The following is a 21,222-nucleotide window of genomic DNA, read 5'->3' on the forward strand; positions in this document are numbered from 1 at the left end:
CACGGGTTACATATTTATACCCCTATATCAGAATAAAATGTTCATTAAAAAAATCCTCATACTGTAATTCTCAGTATTATAGTACATTTTCATTATACATTTGTTTTTCCTCTTCTTTTAATTTTGTGTGGAAATACTGCAGTTTTTGACTAATTTTTAATACTCACTTTATTACATTCACCAAACAACAGGGATTGCCAATACAGACAAATATGCTAGGTAACTTGGTTATTATTTTCTATTTTTAGATGAAAAACTGTGACATTACTGATAAGGTTATTTTGGTGGTGTACTTTTATATACTTTTATATACAACTCATAAGTTGATAAAATATTATTATGCAGTTTAGAACGGGTTGTTTTTTAAAGAAAAGGTTAAAAAAAACTGCATTTAAAATATAAATCTTTTGTAACAATGTAAAAGTCTTTACTATTACTTTTGATCAAATGAATAAATGTGTTAATATCTTTTTTTTTTCTTTTTTTTTAACTGATCCCAAACATTGGAAGGAAGGTATTGCAAAAGCTGATACTGTAATGGTGCTCACTGATGAAACAACAGGACATGTGACATTTTTATTGCATACTGCTAACTTTTTTGCTATTACATTTTGTTAAAAAGATCGATCAAAAAGCAAGTTTAGTTTTTCTAGTCCATGTGTGTCCAATCCTGCTCCTGGAGGGCCACTGTCCTGAAGAGATCAGTCTTACTTTACTCAAAGTTCAATTTTCTATCCCTTAACACATTTTAATGCACAACTGAAAGACAAACAACTGTACACACAACTGAATGACTCCAAACAGTTTACACACAACAAAGCAGGAGAGATCAACATGAACTTCTACTTGTCATTATTTATTTGCCAATTTTTTTAAAGCTGTAACAGCCTCTGGGAATTATCATGAAGCATTTGACAGAGGCTATGTTTTTCAGCCAGAATGGTTTCCAACTATCACTAGCTGTAGGACAGGGTATATAATTTTCTAACCCTATTATTTTTGCGTAGTCTATAAGATGTTATTCATTATATAAATAATGCATCGCTGTCTGTATTATCAAAACCCCGCTGAAAGAAACATCTTAAAGATCATCCAACAGCCTGACATACTCACACACCCATGTATTACTGAAAACTCCACAACTGTCTTGGCCAGCAACCATTTAAAGTAAATCTAGCTGAGCAAGTTATTGTAACTGTAGAACAGATGATATCCCTTTCTGCTGCAGAAAAGTTAATCAACACATTTGTTTGCTCTCGCATTGACTTTTGACATGCGTTCTTACTGGGGTTTTTAAACATACTAATAAGTTACAGTACGTTCAAAATTCTACAGCTAGGACTTTAAAACTCGAGATCATAATACTTCCGTCCTGAAATCACACTGGCTACGAGCCAAGAGTTTTAAAGTTCTCATACTCACAATACAAAGCTCTCTGCGGTCTGGCCCCAGAGTATTTATTTCAACTTTAAACTCTTTATATTCCAAGATGTTGCCTGCGTTCTTCTCAGCAGGATTTGTTAGTTGTCCAGCAAACTGGCTTACGTTCCATGTGTGACAGAGCTTTTTCTATAGCTTCCCCCAGGTTGTGGAACCAACTTCCAGTGGAAATTTAGGAAGAACTTTTACAACAGTTAAAAAAATACAAAAATAAAATCATGTAATTTAAAATTGCTGGTTTCCTGTTTATTTTACCCACCTTACTTTTTCTGTCTGATATAGTCGAAGCAAATAGTTAGACCGAACCACCCTATAGGTTTGTGTGTGTGTGTGTGTGTGTGTGTGTGTGTGTGTGTGTGCGTGTGTGTGCACGTGTGTGTGTGTGTACGTGTGTGTGTGTGTGTGTGTGTGTGTGTGTGTGTGTGTGTGTGTGTGTGTGTGTAAGTTCTTCCTACCAGACTTGACCTTTCCATCTGGTTTCCTTTGACCCAGGTCCCTCACTGTCTACATCACACCACCGAACAGATTACTGAGACACTTCCACATATCCTGAATGGCTGTCATGTTTACAAGGGAATGTACATCGCACGCCACGACAGAATAGTGGACCTTATAGTGAAGGACGTATCAAAACATCTCTCACCCTCAGTATAAATATACAAACACTCTAGCGTAAAAGCATCCATGTTACAGCATGGTAGTAGTAACTCTGATGCTTTCTCACATCTGTCTGCTAACACACCAGATGTTATTGTGGTTAATGAGGAGCTCAGTGAGCTGTTCATTCTGGAGGTGGCATGCACCTTTGACTCTAGCATGGAGGAAGCCTTTATGATTAAGGTCATTAAATACCAGCCGCTCTTAAACTCCATCTCAGAGATCGGTTATCGAGGCAGACTACTGGTGTTCATATTCGGCAGCTTAGGACACACTCATAGGCTGGTGGTACGAGGCCTTCAGCAACTTGGGATGCCCAAGAAAAGGGCCAAACAGCTAGCGAAGTATTGTGCCCTGTCTGCTATTATAGGCAGCCGCGATATATGGAGGAGACGCTGCTACTTATACCCATAACACCTGAGTGATGAGCTTTTGTGAAGATCTGTGTATGCCACTGGGCCATGATTTTGTACATGCGTTAAACTGCACCTATAATGTTTATGTCCCTGTAAATTATTTATTTTAAAGTGGACTTAAATAAATTGTTAAAATGTGTGTGTGCCCTTGTTTATATCACATTGTGGGGACCAAACGTTCCCATAAGGATAGGAAAACCTGAGATCATCTACATTGTAGGGGCGGTCCCCACTTTTCAAAAGGCTTAAAAATCATACAGGTTGAAAATGTAAAAATGCTGAATGTTTCCTGTGATGGGTAGGTTTAGGGGCAGGGGCAGTATAGGGGGATAGAATGTACAGTTTGTATGTTTGTATGGTATAAAAACCCTTACGTCTATGGAGAGTCCCCACAAAGATAGTGAACCAGACGTGTGTGTGTGTGTGTGTGTGTGTGTGTGTGTGTGTGTGTGTGTGTGTGTGTGTGTGTGTGTGTGTGTGTGTGTGAGCCTGTTTATGTGGTTTATGAGGACACAAATTTGTATAACTACATGGGTATTACACTGGTATTACACTATAAATGTGGTTTATGAGGACATATCAAATGTCCTCATAATTAAAATGGCCTTAAAAACATACTAAATGATGTTTTTTGAGAAAGTATAAATGCAGAATGTTTCCTGTGATGGGTAGGTTTAGGGACAGGGGCAGTGTAAGGGGGTAGAAAATACGGTTTGTACAGTATAAAAAACATTACACCTATGGAGAGTCCCTGTAAACCACATAGACCAACGTGTGTGTGTGTGTGTGTGTGTGTGTGTGTGTGTGTGTGTGTGTGTGTGTGTGTGTGTGTGTGTGTGTGTGTGTGTGTGTGTGTGTGTTAGACTGAGTACTATTCCCATTCACACATGCTAATCCCACCCTCAAATTCATCTGATCAGCCTGAATCCACCCTATAGAAACACTGATGGGCCGTAACAATGGAAAACAACTTGTTGTTTTGCCATTTTTCCACCTCGTCTCTTTCTAAAAACGAAGCGTGGAAAAAAGTAAAATGCAGACAGCAGGCAATTTATTAGTGCTGCACAACATCAAGTTGCGTGGCACTTTGGCAACATAATTACCAAGCTGAATGCCCAGGTCTCTCTCTCTCTGGTTCCTTCTCTTTCTTTCTAAAACACAACGCTCTGTCACTGGCCCCTAGAGCCTTGGGAAAACTATGGGGACGGCCCCCACACACTGCTGATTATAGCCTAGAGAGTGAGCAAGAGAGTGAGAGAGGTGCACTGATACAACACACATAAAAAGCAGCACACCCACATGAGAGAGAGAGAGAGAGAGAGAGAGAGAGAGAGAGAGAGAGAGAGAGAGAGAGAGAGAGAGAGAGAGAGAGAGAGAGAGAGAGAGAGAGAGAAAGAAAGAGAGAGAGAGAGAAAGAGAGAGAGAGAGAAAGAGAGAAAGAGAGAGAGAGAGAGAGAGAGAGAGAGAGAGAGAAAGAGAGAGAGAGAGAGAGAGAGAGAGAGAGAGAGAGAGAGAGAGAGAGAGAGAGAGAGAGAGAGAGAGAGAGAGAAAGTCTGCCAGTTTGTGAGTGAGCAAATGTGAGAAGAGAATAAAACCATGGTGTTAAAAGATGAGTGTGTAAGTAAGGATTTGCGAGAGAGTGACTAATAATTTGATACAAATGAACTCAATTCTGCATTCTTAAGGCAACAGCACAGTGAAAAATTTCCACTATTCAAAAATGTCATTAGTCACGCCGCACAAACAGCATTCAGGAGCATATTTACCAAACAGTTGACCTTCGCCTTATTCATTATGCACCCGTTATAAAGTTTAACCAGGTGCATAATAGTGGGTAACATTATTTAAATTAAGTCATTATCATTCTTCTCAGTCTAAAAAAAACATCTCCTTTCTATGTAAATGTAGCTCATTATACATGACACCTTGTTCACAAAATTTAACACTATTTGTCTGGAACAATTAGTATCATGCTCTAAACTTTTTTCAACTTTTGAAAAAAGTTATGACAGATGTTTTTCATATTGGCCATGGCAGCAGTGATTCATCAAATGATAATCAAATGATGGAGACAACATATTTGTATGGAAGCATTTTTATTCATACAGAAGTTATAGATTGATCCAAACAGAAGATTAATTCTGAAATTCATTCATGAATAATATATTTTTTTAAGTCAATGATTTTATCTTTTGTAATAAATATAGCATTATATTTATGCACATCACATTTATTGATTTGCATTTATGTTTATCAAAGAAAATATCTAATCAGCCAATCACATGGCAGCAACTCAAAGCATTTAAGCATGTAAACATGGTCAAGACGGTCTGCTGAAGTGCAAACTGAGCATTAGAATGGGGAAGAAAGTTGATTTAAGTGAAAATTTGAATGTGGCATGGTGCCAGATGGGCTGGTCTGAGTATTTCAGAAACTGATGATCTACTGGGATTTTCACACACAACCATGCCTAGGACTTACAGAGAATGGTCCAAAAATGGAAAATATCCATTGAGCGGCAGTTCTCTGGGTGAAAATACCTCGTTAATGCCAGAGGTCAGAGGAGAATGGCCAGACTGTTTCAATCTGATAGAAAGGGAACAGTAACTAAAATAACCACTTGTTACAACCCAGGAAAGAGCATCTCTGAACGCAAAACACTTCGAACCTTGAACCAGATGATCTACACTACAGCAGCAGAATACCACACCGACTCCCACTACTATCAGCTAAGAACAGGAAACGGAGTCTACAATTTGCACGGGATCACCGGAAAAATGTAGCCTCATCTGATGTGTCTTGATTTCTGCTGTAGCATTCAGATGGTAGGTTCAGAATTTGGAGTAAATAACATGAAAGCATGGATCCATCCTTCCTGGTATCAATGGTTCAGGCTGGTGTTATAGTATGAGGGATATTTTCTTGGCACACTTTTGGCCCCCTAGAACCAATTTAGCATCGTTTAAATGCCACAGCCTAATATGACCACAATATTCCCACCTTCTTACGTCCAAAAAGATACCGTGCCATATTACAAAGCTCAAATAATCTCAAACAGTATAGTTCACTATACTCAAATGGCCTCCACAGTAACCAGATCTCAATCCAATAGAGAACCTTTGGGATGTCATGGGAGAGGAGTTTCACATCATGAATGTGCAGCCGACAAATCTGCAGTAACTGCGTGATGCCATCATGTGGCATGATACTAAAATCTCTAAGGAATGTTTCCAGCACTTTGTTCAATCTATGCCATGAACAAACAAGGCAATTCTGTTTATACATCAATCCTTTACTTACTTAACAAATTTGTTATCTTGTAAGAACAGAAAAAAGTTTCATATAAAAGAATTAAAGCAGGGATTCATCAGGGACCAGAGATTTAGTAAATTATGTTACAACATCAGGCACTTAAAAGAGAAAATGAACAGACATCTAAACGCAACGCAGGATGAGCATAGAGTGCTCGTTTCTGGAAGGAGCCAAGTCGAGCTGTGTGAGGGTGTGTGAGAGCAAACCGAAAAGTGTTTGCGATCGGGAGAGTGTGCAAAGCAAAAGAGAAAAGAGGACTCTTGAGAGGGAGAGACAGACAAAACTCCTCACAAATAAGCAGGAGTGCACTTCAGTATGGCACAAAGACCTTTGAGCGTTCAATTCATTATGGGCGCAGTGTAATTAAGCTAACTGTACAGTCAAATCTGGTTTGTTATGTGCTTTAATGAGAAAGTGAAATGTGCCTCTCTAATTTGGGACTTTGCAAACGCTATAATAAAAAATAAAAAAAAACAATAAGGGAAATCCAAAAGATGTATTTAAGGCACAAATGCTGTAACTGCCTGAAGAGCACATGCAGCGCCAAAACATTATCTCCCGTCATCCCTTTTGTTTGCTTTCTTCTTGCTTTAACAAGGCCTGATCATGTCTTCAGAGAATAGTAGAAGTTGAGATGCACTTCAAAGAGCATAATCTCTTTTTCTCCAATCTAACTTCACATTAGCAATGCACAGAGCTATTTTGTGTCAATGAAAAATAGACAGAAACTGGGTATGATACAGATTTTGAAGAAATGCTTGCATTAAAGAATTGAAGTGTTGCTTTCCTCCACAAAAAAAAAAAAAAAAACGCCAATACAATGCTGGGGTGTCCTGGGTGGTTGCCAGGGTGTTGCTATGTGGTTAAGGTGTTCTGGAGATTACTAACAGGTTGCTACGAAGTTGCAGGGGTGTTCTGAGTGATGAATTACTTAGTGGTATAAGTATCATCTTATATTATCTCAAGAAAATATTGTCTCATTTCAATACCTTTAAGTGCAGATCCAACAGTGAATAGCTACAGATCTGTGCTACGTTGAGGGGCGATAAACATTATTTAGGGGCAGTATGCAGACTCACAGGCATTGTTACGGGCATCTTTCTCAAGCGGGCGCCAGATTCACTTAGAAGGGGGAATCATGTCTGGCAGATGGCGAGGTGGGGAAAGACTGAGAATGACACAAATTGACAGGAAGCCAGTGTGGAAATGACAAGGCTTGGCAGGACGTTAAGGATGTGATAGGAGATGAAAGGAAAATAAAAAAAGGATTGTGTGGGAGAAGTCTTCATGTGTGTGTATGAACATACAAGGCACTTCCTCTGCAAAATTATTTCATATATTCTTCACAGAGACAAACACAAGCAGTCATGTATTTATTTCTGTCATTAACACACGCATCCTAGATTGAGATATATACACATACTGTTTAGTACATGTGCAAACAAATATTCTTAGGTAAACAGCCAAAATAATATACTGTGCAATTTACTGTATACAAATAACATATCTGTACATTTTATTTACATAGTAAGCTACTCAACCTACATAATAAAAAACACATTAAACAACCTAATTGTCAATATGGCTCTAGACCAGACCATCATATCCATCATCTGAGAGTAATCATTTGGAAGAGTATGTCAATATCACTGTTATAGCCCTGAAGATTGAGGGATTAGAGGTGTGATTGCATCAAGGTGACAAATCCCTGTTACCAGTGATTGTTTACAATGTTTCCTTTAGTGTTTTTGGTATATTTGAGATGTATTTTAATATGTTTCAAGGTATGGCATAAGTCTAAGGCTCAGAAATGTTTGTTACCGAGAAGAAAATGTGACGCCCTATAAATTAAAAAAATATACTGTATATTAGTGTCAATTTTGGGGGATATCCTGAAGTAGCAATGCTTTTCTCATGTTGTATTGTGAGGATTGGTATGGGTATGGGGTATTGGTATTGGTATGGGTAAGTTTAAGGGTAAGGTTAGGGACAGGTGTGGTGGCAGGGATGGAAATTAACTTTTTTGTCCACCGGCCACTGTGGCTGGTGGATTTCAAAATCTACCAGCCACTCAATGTTTTTACCAGCCACTTTCTTGTTTTTAACCGACAATGTGTAACTGCACGTGAAAATTAATACTACAACCTCTACAATACTTAAGCTGTTTATTTAATCTCAAATCTCAATGAAATACTGACATTTTTTCACTCTTATACACACACAAACCATGAACTGATATACATTTCATTAAATGAGTAGGGCTCTATGTTCTCTCTTTTTTTTTTTTTTTTACCTGGATGTGGCATTTGGATGATTCTTTTATGGCTTCCAGATTTAGGTTTTTAGTACCAACAATGAAACTACTAGTTTTGGCATCTTCTGAAGCGTGTTGACGACATACCGAGCAGAACATTGTCAGTAGGGATGCATCGAAATAAAAATTATTGGCTGAAACCGAAGCACTAAAAGAAATTATGCCAATTATCCATTGCATTTATGGCTAATGCTATGACTGAGTAACTTTACTAAAAATCAAGGCATTGCAATTGCATTAATTAATATTAAAGTTTCAAATAATAAATCAATTACAAATTATGCAAATATTTATTTAGCACATTGCAACATCAAACAGTATAAAATAAAATTCAAAGTAAAATGTTTAACTTGATCTCACTCATGTGTACATTAAATAATAATGTACAGGTCTACTAGCCTACAGAAATGTAATAAAGTAATCAAATGTAAAGTAACTGCATATTTAACTGTTTAAATGAAAGATTATTCCTTATTAAACTTACAAAAGCTATTCAATCAAGAGCAGTGAGTGATGTCCTTATCGTTTGTTTGACATTAAACATAGCAGTAAAAGCTACTGCCCCTTTAAGACCTAATAGAGGGATATGCGTCATCTTTCACGACTGTATAAAGTTCACTTAAGGCATATTCAGACTATGTCTGCTAGAATACTCATCAAGATGAACATGTTGGCATACTTTTTGTGTGAGTTTGTCCGTTTAAGCACAAGACTTGAAAGAGAACTCAATATTTGCGCGCTGTGAGACGGGTGCGCGCTTCCGGATGACAGTGACGGATCTTCTCTCAGTGCGCGCGAGTTATTATGGTTATTATTCGCGTCTTCTGGCACTACATCCGGGTAATGACGGCGAAAACGACTGGTCATATTCGGACATACATAGTGCGGCCGCACTCGCATTCACTGAACACAGTTTATAAAGAGGGGAAACAGTATGCTATTTTTATTTACCCGCCACGGTGGCCGGTAGGTGAAGCGAGTTTACCCGCCACAACTCAAAATCACCCGCATTTGGCTGGTGGCGGGTGCTAATTTCCATCCCTGTGTGGTGGTATGGGTAAGTTTAAGGGTAGGGTTAGAGACAGGTGTGGTGGTATGGGTTAGGGACAGGTGTGGTGGTATGGGTAAGTTTAAGGGTAAGGTTAGAGACAGGTGTGGTGGTATGGGTAAGTTTAAGGGTAAGGTTAGAGACAGGTGTGGTGGTATGGGTAAGTTTAAGGATAAGGTTAGAGACAGGTGTGGTGGTATGGGTAAGTTTAAGGGTAGGGTTAGAGACAGGTGTGGTGGTATGGGTAAGTTTAAGGGTAGGGTTAGAGACAGGTGTGGTGGTATGGGTAAGTTTAAGGGTAGGGTTATGGACAGGTGTAGTGGTATAAGGTTAGAGACAGGTGTGGTGGTATGGCTAAGTTTAGGGGGAGGGTTAGGGACAGGTGTGGTGGTATGGGTAAGTTTAAGGGTAAGGTTAGAGACAGTTGTGGTGGTATGGGTAAGTTTAAGGGTAAGGTTAGAGACAGGTGTGGTGGTATGGGTAAGTTTAAGTGTAAGGTTAGAGACAGGTGTGGTGGTATGGGTAAGTTTAAGTGTAAGGTTAGAGACAGGTGTGGTGGTATGGGTAAGTTTAAGGGTAGGGTTAGGGACAAGTGTGGTGGTATGGGTAAGTTTAAGTGTAAGGCTAGGGACAGGTGTGGTGGTATGGGTAAGTTTAAGGGTAAGGTTAGAGACAGGTGTGGTGGTATGGGTAAGTTTAAGGGTAGGGTTAGAGACAGGTGTGGTGGTATGGGTAAGTTTAAGGGTAGGGTTATGGACAGGTGTAGTGGTATAAGGTTAGAGACAGGTGTGGTGGTATGGGTAAGTTTAAGGGTAGGGTTAGGGACAGGTGTGGTGGTATGGCTAAGTTTAAGGGTAGGGTTAGGGACAGGTGTGGTGGTATGGGTAAGTTTAAGGGTAAGGTTAGAGACAGTTGTGGTGGTATGGGTAAGTTTAAGGGTAAGGTTAGAGACAGGTGTGGTGGTATGGGTAAGTTTAAGTGTAAGGTTAGAGACAGGTGTGGTGGTATGGGTAAGTTTAAGGGTAAGGTTAGAGACAGGTGTGGTGGTATGGGTAAGTTTAAGGGTAGGGTTAGAGACAGGTGTGGTGGTATGGGTAAGTTTAAGTGTAAGGTTAGAGACAGTTGTGGTGGTATGGGTAACTTTAAGGGTAGGGTTAGAGACAGGTGTGGTGGTATGGGTAAGTTTAAGTGTAAGGTTAGAGACAGGTGTGGTGGTATGGGTAAGTTTAAGGGTAGGGATAGGGACAGGTGTAGTGGTATGGGTAAGTTTAAGGGTAAGGTTAGAGACAGTTGTGGTGGTATGGGTAAGTTTAAGGGTAAGGTTAGAGACAGGTGTGGTGGTATGGGTAAGTTTAAGGGTAGGGTTAGGGACAGGTGTGGTGGTATGGGTAAGTTTAAGGGTATGGTTAGAGACAGTTGTGGTTGTATGGGTAAGTTTAAGGGTAAGGTTAGAGACAGTTGTGGTGGTGTGGGTAAGTTTAAGGGTAGGGTTATGGACAGGTGTGGTGGTATGGGTAAGTTTAAGGGTAGGGTTAGGGACAGGTGTGGTGGTATGGCTAAGTTTAAGGGTAGGGTTAGGGACAGGTGTGGTGGTATGGGTAAGTTTAAGGGTAAGGTTAGAGACAGTTGTGGTGGTATGGGTAAGTTTAAGGGTAAGGTTAGAGACAGGTGTGGTGGTATGGGTAAGTTTAAGGGTAGGGTTGGGGACAGGTGTGGTGGTATGGGTAAGTTTAAGGGTATGGTTAGGGACAGATGTGGTGGTATGGGTAAGTTTAAGGGTAGGGTTAGGGACAGGTGTGGTGGTATGGGTAAGTTTAAGGGTAGGGTTAGAGACAGGTGTGGTGGTATGGGTAAGTTTAAGGGTAGGGTTATGGACAGGTGTAGTGGTATGGGTAAGTATAAGGGTAAGGTTAGAGACAGGTGTGGTGGTATGGGTAAGTTTAAGGGTAGGGTTGGGGACAGGTGTGGTGGTATGAGTAAGTTTAAGGGTAGGGTTGGGGACAGGTGTGGTGGTATGGGTAAGTTTAAGGGTAGGGTTGGGGACAGGTGTGGTGGTATGAGTAAGTTTAAGGGTAGGGTTGGGGACAGGTGTGGTGGTATGGGTAAGTTTAAGGGTAGGGTTAGAGACAGGTGTGGTGGTATGGGTAAGTTTAAGGGTAGGGTTATGGACAGGTGTAGTGGTATGGGTAAGTATAAGGGTAAGGTTAGAGACAGGTGTGGTGGTATGGGTAAGTTTAAGGGTAAGGTTAGAGACAGGTGTGGTGGTATGAGTAAGTTTAAGGGTAGGGTTGGGGACAGGTGTGGTGGTATGGGTAAGTTTAAGTGTAAGGTTAGAGACAGGTGTGGTGGTATGGGTAAGTTTAAGTGTAAGGTTAGAGACAGGTGTGGTGGTATGGGTAAGTTTAAGGGTAGGGTTAGGGACAAGTGTGGTGGTATGGGTAAGTTTAAGTGTAAGGCTAGGGACAGGTGTGGTGGTATGGGTAAGTTTAAGGGTAAGGTTAGAGACAGGTGTGGTGGTATGGGTAAGTTTAAGGGTAGGGTTAGAGACAGGTGTGGTGGTATGGGTAAGTTTAAGGGTAGGGTTATGGACAGGTGTAGTGGTATAAGGTTAGAGACAGGTGTGGTGGTATGGGTAAGTTTAAGGGTAGGGTTAGGGACAGGTGTGGTGGTATGGCTAAGTTTAAGGGTAGGGTTAGGGACAGGTGTGGTGGTATGGGTAAGTTTAAGGGTAAGGTTAGAGACAGTTGTGGTGGTATGGGTAAGTTTAAGGGTAAGGTTAGAGACAGGTGTGGTGGTATGGGTAAGTTTAAGTGTAAGGTTAGAGACAGGTGTGGTGGTATGGGTAAGTTTAAGGGTAAGGTTAGAGACAGGTGTGGTGGTATGGGTAAGTTTAAGGGTAGGGTTAGAGACAGTTGTGGTTGTATGGGTAAGTTTAAGGGTAAGGTTAGAGACAGTTGTGGTGGTGTGGGTAAGTTTAAGGGTAGGGTTATGGACAGGTGTGGTGGTATGGGTAAGTTTAAGGGTAGGGTTAGGGACAGGTGTGGTGGTATGGCTAAGTTTAAGGGTAGGGTTAGGGACAGGTGTGGTGGTATGGGTAAGTTTAAGGGTAAGGTTAGAGACAGGTGTGGTGGTATGGGTAAGTTTAAGGGTAGGGTTAGAGACAGGTGTGGTGGTATGGGTAAGTTTAAGGGTAGGGTTATGGACAGGTGTAGTGGTATAAGGTTAGAGACAGGTGTGGTGGTATGGGTAAGTTTAAGGGTAGGGTTAGGGACAGGTGTGGTGGTATGGCTAAGTTTAAGGGTAGGGTTAGGGACAGGTGTGGTGGTATGGGTAAGTTTAAGGGTAAGGTTAGAGACAGTTGTGGTGGTATGGGTAAGTTTAAGGGTAAGGTTAGAGACAGGTGTGGTGGTATGGGTAAGTTTAAGTGTAAGGTTAGAGACAGGTGTGGTGGTATGGGTAAGTTTAAGGGTAAGGTTAGAGACAGGTGTGGTGGTATGGGTAAGTTTAAGGGTAGGGTTAGAGACAGTTGTGGTTGTATGGGTAAGTTTAAGGGTAAGGTTAGAGACAGTTGTGGTGGTGTGGGTAAGTTTAAGGGTAGGGTTATGGACAGGTGTGGTGGTATGGGTAAGTTTAAGGGTAGGGTTAGGGACAGGTGTGGTGGTATGGCTAAGTTTAAGGGTAGGGTTAGGGACAGGTGTGGTGGTATGGGTAAGTTTAAGGGTAAGGTTAGAGACAGTTGTGGTGGTATGGGTAAGTTTAAGGGTAAGGTTAGAGACAGGTGTGGTGGTATGGGTAAGTTTAAGGGTAGGGTTGGGGACAGGTGTGGTGGTATGGGTAAGTTTAAGGGTATGGTTAGGGACAGATGTGGTGGTATGGGTAAGTTTAAGGGTAGGGTTAGGGACAGGTGTGGTGGTATGGGTAAGTTTAAGGGTAGGGTTAGAGACAGGTGTGGTGGTATGGGTAAGTTTAAGGGTAGGGTTATGGACAGGTGTAGTGGTATGGGTAAGTATAAGGGTAAGGTTAGAGACAGGTGTGGTGGTATGGGTAAGTTTAAGGGTAGGGTTGGGGACAGGTGTGGTGGTATGAGTAAGTTTAAGGGTAGGGTTGGGGACAGGTGTGGTGGTATGGGTAAGTTTAAGGGTAGGGTTGGGGACAGGTGTGGTGGTATGAGTAAGTTTAAGGGTAGGGTTGGGGACAGGTGTGGTGGTATGGGTAAGTTTAAGGGTAGGGTTAGAGACAGGTGTGGTGGTATGGGTAAGTTTAAGGGTAGGGTTATGGACAGGTGTAGTGGTATGGGTAAGTATAAGGGTAAGGTTAGAGACAGGTGTGGTGGTATGGGTAAGTTTAAGGGTAAGGTTAGAGACAGGTGTGGTGGTATGAGTAAGTTTAAGGGTAGGGTTGGGGACAGGTGTGGTGGTATGGGTAAGTTTAAGGGTAAGGTTAGAGACAGGTGTGGTGGTATGGGTAAGTTTAAGGATAGGGTTATGGACAGGTGTAGTGGTATGGGTAAGTTTAAGGGTAAGGTTAGAGACAGGTGTGGTGGTATGGGTAAGTTTAAGGGTAAGGTTAGGGACAGGTGTGGTGGTATGGGTAAGTTTAAGGGTAAAGTTAGAGACAGGTGTGGTGGTATGGGTAAGTTTAAGGGTAAGGTTAGAGACAGGTGTGGTGGTATGGGTAAGTTTAAGGGTAAGGTTAGAGACAGGTGTGGTGGTATGGGTAAGTTTAAGGGTAAGGTTAGAGACAGGTGTGGTGGTATGGGTAAGTTTAAGGGTAGGGTTGGGGACAGGTGTGGTGGTATGGGTAAGTTTAAGGGTATGGTTAGGGACAGATGTGGTGGTATGGGTAAGTTTAAGGGTAGGGTTAGGGACAGGTGTGGTGGTATGGGTAAGTTTAAGGGTAGGGTTAGAGACAGGTGTGGTGGTATGGGTAAGTTTAAGGGTAGGGTTATGGACAGGTGTAGTGGTATGGGTAAGTATAAGGGTAAGGTTAGAGACAGGTGTGGTGGTATGGGTAAGTTTAAGGGTAGGGTTGGGGACAGGTGTGGTGGTATGAGTAAGTTTAAGGGTAGGGTTGGGGACAGGTGTGGTGGTATGGGTAAGTTTAAGGGTAGGGTTGGGGACAGGTGTGGTGGTATGAGTAAGTTTAAGGGTAGGGTTGGGGACAGGTGTGGTGGTATGGGTAAGTTTAAGGGTAGGGTTAGAGACAGGTGTGGTGGTATGGGTAAGTTTAAGGGTAGGGTTATGGACAGGTGTAGTGGTATGGGTAAGTATAAGGGTAAGGTTAGAGACAGGTGTGGTGGTATGGGTAAGTTTAAGGGTAAGGTTAGAGACAGGTGTGGTGGTATGAGTAAGTTTAAGGGTAGGGTTGGGGACAGGTGTGGTGGTATGGGTAAGTTTAAGGGTAAGGTTAGAGACAGGTGTGGTGGTATGGGTAAGTTTAAGGATAGGGTTATGGACAGGTGTAGTGGTATGGGTAAGTTTAAGGGTAAGGTTAGAGACAGGTGTGGTGGTATGGGTAAGTTTAAGGGTAAGGTTAGGGACAGGTGTGGTGGTATGGGTAAGTTTAAGGGTAAAGTTAGAGACAGGTGTGGTGGTATGGGTAAGTTTAAGGGTAAGGTTAGAGACAGGTGTGGTGGTATGGGTAAGTTTAAGGGTAAGGTTAGAGACAGGTGTGGTGGTATGGGTAAGTTTAAGGGTAAGGTTAGAGACAGGTGTGGTGGTATGGGTAAGTTTAAGGGTAGGGTTATGGACAGGTGTGGTGTTATGGGTAAGTTTAAGGGTAGGGTTAGAGACAGGTGTGGTGGTATGGGTAAGTTTAAGGGTAAGGTTAGAGACAGGTGTGGTGGTATGGGTAAGTTTAAGGGTAAGGTTAGAGACAGTTGTGGTGGTATGGGTAAGTTTAAGTGTAAGGTTAGGGGCAGGTGTGGTGGTATGAGTAAGTTTAAGGGTAAGGTTAGAGACAGGTGTGGTGGTATGGGTAAGTTTAAGTGTAAGGTTAGGGGCAGGTGTGGTGGTATGAGTAAGTTTAAGGGTAAGGTTAGAGACAGTTGTGGTGGTATGGGTAAGTTTAAGGGTAAGGTTAGAGACAGGTGTGGTGGTATGGGTAAGTTTAAGGGTAGGGTTGGGGACAGGTGTGGTGGTATGGGTAAGTTTAAGGGTAGGGTTAGGGACAGGTGTGGTGGTATGGGTAAGTTTAAGGGTAGGGTTAGGGACAGGTGTGGTGGTATGGGTAAGTTTAAGGGTTAGGGTAGGTGTAAGGAAAGTGTCAAAAGTGTAATTATAAATGTAACTACAGAAATTTATTACAGGTGTAATTACATGCAGGTATTTTTAAAAATTTAAATACAATGTAAAAACATGTATGCACATTTAAATTTCAGTTTAAAATGTAACATCGGTCTGGGAAGTCAGCTCTGTATTTTCTACTGCACATGAGGCGTGATAAACAAGCATAAATGTACGCAATCCGATAGTTCTTCAACCAATCTGACCCCAAGAGGCGTGATTAACGAGCAATGACCGGCAATAACCATCACTTCTCTATCCGTCGTCGTGTTAAATCCGCCAATAGCACACCAGGTGGATAAGCCAGTCTGTGATTGGTTCCCACAAATGTGTAATAGAAGCAGTAGAAATGAGTGTACAGGTTTCCATGCAGGGCAAAATCAAACCGTTGGCAGATTCGGCTGGATTTACCTAGTGTACACAATAAGTGCATTGTATCAAATTATTAATTAATGTTAGTAGATCGTAGTTAAGGCCACCTTATATAAAGTTGGTCCAAAAAATATGAATCTTACCAACCCCAAACTTCTGAACGGTAGTGTAATCTTTTCTTTTTTTCTTTCTTTCTTTCTTTCTTTCTTTCTTTCTTTCTTTCTTTCTTTCTTTCTTTCTTTCTTTCTTTCTTTCTTTCTTTCTTTCTTTCTTTCTTTCTTTCTTTCTTTTCTTTCTTTCTTTTTTTGTAAATGATTACAGATGATAGGAAGGAATCATTTCCTATCCTTTTCACCTTATCTGATCGGAAATACATTAAGTGATAGCTCCCATTCCTACTGGTCTTTACAGATATGGCTGTGTAGCTCAGTGACTGAAAGAATCGTTTAAACTTTTTATCCAAAGGTTAAAATCCATCTCCACAAACATAATCATATCAGATCATAAATTGCTGACAACACTAAACAAAAAATGTCCTGTGTCCAAACTGTCAATGAGCTGCCTTAAGCAAGTAGTATAAAAGAGGCCTATTTAATAATGGAGATTCCATAGTAAAGTCAATAGAAAAGATTAGTTATCACTACAAGAAAAACAATGTGAAATGACATCAATCAAGTGCAAAATATGAAGCATATGAGGCCCGGAGGTGATAGCACATCATTTTGGTGTATTAAAGAAAAAGCAGGAAGCAATCAGTCATTCTGAAACTAATTTGAAAGGGTTGGAGAGAGTCGATGGTGATATTCTAAAGGGGTTTCACCTGATGTGTTTAAAGTTGGGAGGTCTTGACAAAAAAAAAAAAGACAAAAAAAAGGAGTTCATGAAAACAAGTTTAAGACTGTAACAAACATTCCTAAAAGAGATAATAACGGTAAACTAGCTTTCCTTTCCCCATCAGATGAGGGCTTCATTTGACTTGTAAAACATCTAGGTCCAGCAAGTATGATCAAACGTCCCGGACACAATGTTTATTCAGACACAAGGCTCATAAATCAAACACTAGCCGTATGTTATGCAGTAGTCACCTCAAGGCAACTTGAAATGGAAACTAATGCCTTTATGAATCTGATCACTGCGGCTGAAAGCACCGCTTAGAGACAGACTGAAGGGTTCACTTGAGGTATACATTTCAAAAAAGTTCAAATTCACTTTACACACACAGTAAAAAACGTTGGGTTATTTTTTTAACCCAACCGTTGGGTTACACATATTGGGTCAATATGTTGGGTTATTTTGCAAAACGTTGGGTTATTTTAACATCGTTGGGTTATTTTTAGTAATAACCCGGCCGTTGGGTTAAATACGGTTTCCCCAGTGACGGTTCAAATTTTAACGGCAAACCGTCCAGCTACTGCCAACAGAAGATGCTGCTGCAGCCTGATTATGAAATGAAAGGTAAGACATGTCATTTTTTTATGAATACAACTCTTATAACATTATGTATTGTGTACTGAAACGTTGAATATAGTCGAAAACTGAATTTTATTTTAAAAAATCCCGTTAATGCTCTCTGGAAAAATGAGATAGATTGGAAATAAACCATAGCTATCCCAGTTAGCTCGCTAGCAGTAATAAAGTAAAAACATTATTCTAGTGTACCTATTTAGAAACTTAATACGGCGATAAAGAAAGTAAGTAACGTATGCCTAGTCTGAAATCACTATCTAATGCTGCGCGGAGCATTATCAGCTCGGCCCGTGCAGCGCGAGCTCAGACCCGGTCACACGACACCACAGCAGCGCTGTGAGATCCAGGGGGAAGCGTTTGAATTCGCCGAATATTCAACAGTATAACTTACTACTCTAAATATCTGTTGTGAGATGAATGAGTGCAGATATTCACAACATCATTGACGCAGAAAACTGAAATATTGTGCTAACAATTGTAACGTTAGTTCACGACAGTTAGAATGTTTTCCAACCCACAAATTACCTAGTTTTTACCGTAGTAAGTTAACACAAACTGCAACTATGATAATTTGGCAGAAATGTGGTAGGCATAATGAATGTTGTCATAATGAATTCATAATGAATGTTGTCATATGAATATATATTATGCATGTTACTATTAAACGTATTACAGGAGTAGCTAAATCATACAACTAAAGTACGTTTTCTTATGAAGCTATGACAGTTTTTGCCTATATTTTAAATATGCTGTACTAAATGTGTTATATACCTGTGTTGTAGACCAATGGATTCATTTGTGAAGCAAAGACTAGAACAGTTGAACCTCTGCCATTTAATTAAAGGTGAGTACGATATTGAAACAAGTTGTACACAATTATTTTTTAAAGACTAGTATACTTTTCTGGTTATTTTCCCCTGCTTCATTCTAATGCCGAGGAAGGATTGGATCTCAGTGGTTCTTGACTCTAGTCCTGGAGTATCACCAATAGTACACAAGTTTGATGTCTTCCTTACCTGACGTACATTTCCGGGTTTGGAGTCTCTACTAACAAGCTGGTAAGTTGAATAACATTAGATAGGCCAATGTGCAGTGCAGGGGCTACTACAGAACCAGGTTGTTTGGGAAACAACCAGTTTATTATTATTTTTTTCAGCTGTCTTCTCTCATTTTCATACAGTATGTTTTAAATTTAATAAGTTGTTTTGGTTGTGTCTAAGTGCATATGAAATCAGGTCCACACATTTGGTATAGGTGAAAACTGTTCTTTTCTCTTTTTCTGTGAACTTGTCTTTCAAAGATGATCATGGAGAAATTGCCTTTAAAACCCTTCCTGCCTTCCTGCCATCCTGCCATCATCGCCATACCTCACAAATGGACAAAATGGTGTGTCCAACATATGCTGAAATGAAGAGAAGCTTAATTACATTCACCCATCAGCCTGTAAGTAAAAGCAACACTATCAAATTAGCTTTGATAAAGTGCATCCATTTATTATTTCCTTTAGTGATTTTGCTTGTTAATAGATTATCCAATAGTTCACCCAAAAAATATCCCATAATGTACTCACCCTCAAGTCATCCTAGGTGTATATGACATTCTTCTTTCAGACGAACACAATCAGTTATTAATAAATGTCCTGACTAATCCAAGCATTATAATGGTCAAAATTTGAAGCCCAAAAAAGTGCATCCATCCATTATGAAAGTAATCCATACGGCTCCATGAGGTTAATAAGGGCCTTCTGAAGTGAATCGATGGGTTTTTGTAGAAAAATATCCATATTTAAAACTTTATAGACTAAAATAACAAATTTTCGACAGACAGCCTTCCTTATTCAACTTACAAAGAAACTGTAACGCCTCTCGCAATTCAAAACGCTTACGCAACTTAATCGTCTCGGCATTTACGCTTTTTTACACTACGTCCGACGTTATTCTCACAGCAGTTACGCTTTTTTCAGAAGTTGAATACTTAATGCGGTCCACTGGAAGCTAGATATTTTACTTTATAACGTGGTAAATATGGATATTTTTCTTACACAATCCCATCAATTCACTTCAATGGGTTCTTATTAATCTCCGGAGCCGTGTGAAGCACTTTTATAATGGATGGATGCATTTTTGGGCTTCAAATTATGGGCTTCCATTATAAAGCTTGGAAGAGCCAGGATATTTATTAATATAACTCAGATTGTATTTGTCTGAAAGAAGAATGTCATACACACCTAGGTTGGCTTGAGGGGGAGTAAATCATGGAATCATTTTCATTTTTGGGTAAACTATCTCCTCGTGTTGTTGTAAGACTTTCGTTCTTCTTTAAAACACAAATGTTAAAGAAATCTGCAAGGTTTCTGTCCCTCCATTGACGACCTACGCAACTACCACTTTAAGACCCAGGACAGACAGCATTAAAGTAATCCATGGGATTCAAGTGGTCTAACCTCAGTTTTATGAAGCGACACGAGTGCGTTTTGCAACAACAACACAACATTTGCACTCTTTTCAACACAACACGCATGCGTCAAGGGGCTCTCGTGAACATGTGTTGAGATTAATGTTTTGTAAATAAAGTGGTAAATTATGGTTAAGGGATAGAATATACGCGTCACTTCATAAAACTGAAGTTGAATTACTGGAGTCACATGGATTACTTTAATGTCTTTACTGCCTTTCTGTGTTCCGAAGATGAACCAAAGTCTTACGGGTTTGAAACAGCATGAGGATTAGTATGTTGATTGGTGAAAAATGAACAGCAGATGTAATGACTAATTAGTGACAATTTGTTTAATTCAGTACAACACTGCTTCATTGTAACTTTTACGTAATTTAACACTGCTGATGTTGTCACAGTGCAAGCAAACTGAACTTTTTAAAATTCTTTTAAGGTTGGAACTAACATGGTGCATTAGCTGAACAGTGAGACAAGCCAGGATCCACATGACGATGCTTGGGGACAAAGAGACCTCGCTGATTTTTTTCATTTTCATTGTGGAGGCAGTTGAACAGAAGACCTTATTTCAAGCACTGGCTGTATGTTTCAGATTTTTTATTTATTTATGACATGAACTATCCAAAGACCTCTGCCCCATTTGGGAGATTTTGTAGCATGCAAACTTGAATATATATTTTGCTGCCTCATTAAAAACTTTGATTATCATAATTTATATTTGTTTTGCTACTTAAGGTATGTTCACAACACATCAAGGCATACAGTGTACAATGTAGATTTTTTAATAAAGTTGTTTATTTCTGGAAGAATTTAATATTATGAATTTGTGTATTCTGTCCATATTTGTATAGGTTTTTAATGTAATATTTGTTGTTCATTTTTAATTTTTGTTTTGTATGCACACCTTTTATGTATGTTTACCTTATGTACATTTTTGTGTATTATGTGTGCTGTGTATTTTGAATTTAATATTTACACATTTATGTATATTTACAATAAATATTTACTCCCCAATATTTAGTTTGACATTTAAAATATATATTAAAGCACATGTATTGTTTTATACAAATAAAAAAATCTGTATTTGAAAACAATGGGTATTTTATTTATTAAAATAATGGCTTGAATAAAAATAAAAATTTAACTCAACTGTTGGGTTACTTTTAACCCAACTGTTTTGTAACCCAATGCATTTGGTTAAAATAACCCAACGTTGGGAAGGTGCTATACCAACCCACAGTTGGGTTACGTGTTGGGTTATTTTTAACCCAACGTTTTTAAGTGAGCATAAGTGACTACTGGTAGTTAACAGCATGTGTAAGTGCGCCTATGTGTTTGTGACTGAGTATCTCGCATACCCACATGTTCACACACAGACACCCACATGCATTGAGTGTTAATGTCGCTGCTTGTTGGCAGCTATCACACTTTCTGTTAATCTGCTTTCTGTTCCAGCAGCTT

The 21,222-nt window shown here is 39.9% G+C and overlaps 1 protein-coding gene and 1 long non-coding RNA gene across 5 annotated transcripts in view; one reads left to right on the top strand and one right to left on the bottom strand.

Annotated features, from left to right (window-relative positions):
• kcnh3 (potassium voltage-gated channel, subfamily H (eag-related), member 3) overlaps positions 1–21,222 on the bottom strand; it is a 165,192-nt gene that overhangs the window by 83,781 nt on the left and 60,189 nt on the right. The window lies entirely within an intron of this gene.
• Positions 17,063–20,608, top strand: LOC137076088 (uncharacterized). 2 transcript variants are annotated; one of them, XR_010905195.1, is made up of 4 exons: positions 17,063–17,298; positions 18,093–18,368; positions 18,611–18,753; positions 20,198–20,608. It is a non-coding gene; the product is annotated as an uncharacterized lncRNA (long non-coding RNA). The 2 variants fall into 2 exon arrangements; XR_010905194.1 differs by lacking the exon at positions 17,063–17,298 and having other exon boundaries at positions 17,931–18,368.

This window comes from Pseudorasbora parva, chromosome 5, assembly GCF_024679245.1.
Source record: "Pseudorasbora parva isolate DD20220531a chromosome 5, ASM2467924v1, whole genome shotgun sequence".
Classification (NCBI taxonomy): Eukaryota; Metazoa; Chordata; class Actinopteri; order Cypriniformes; family Gobionidae; genus Pseudorasbora; species Pseudorasbora parva.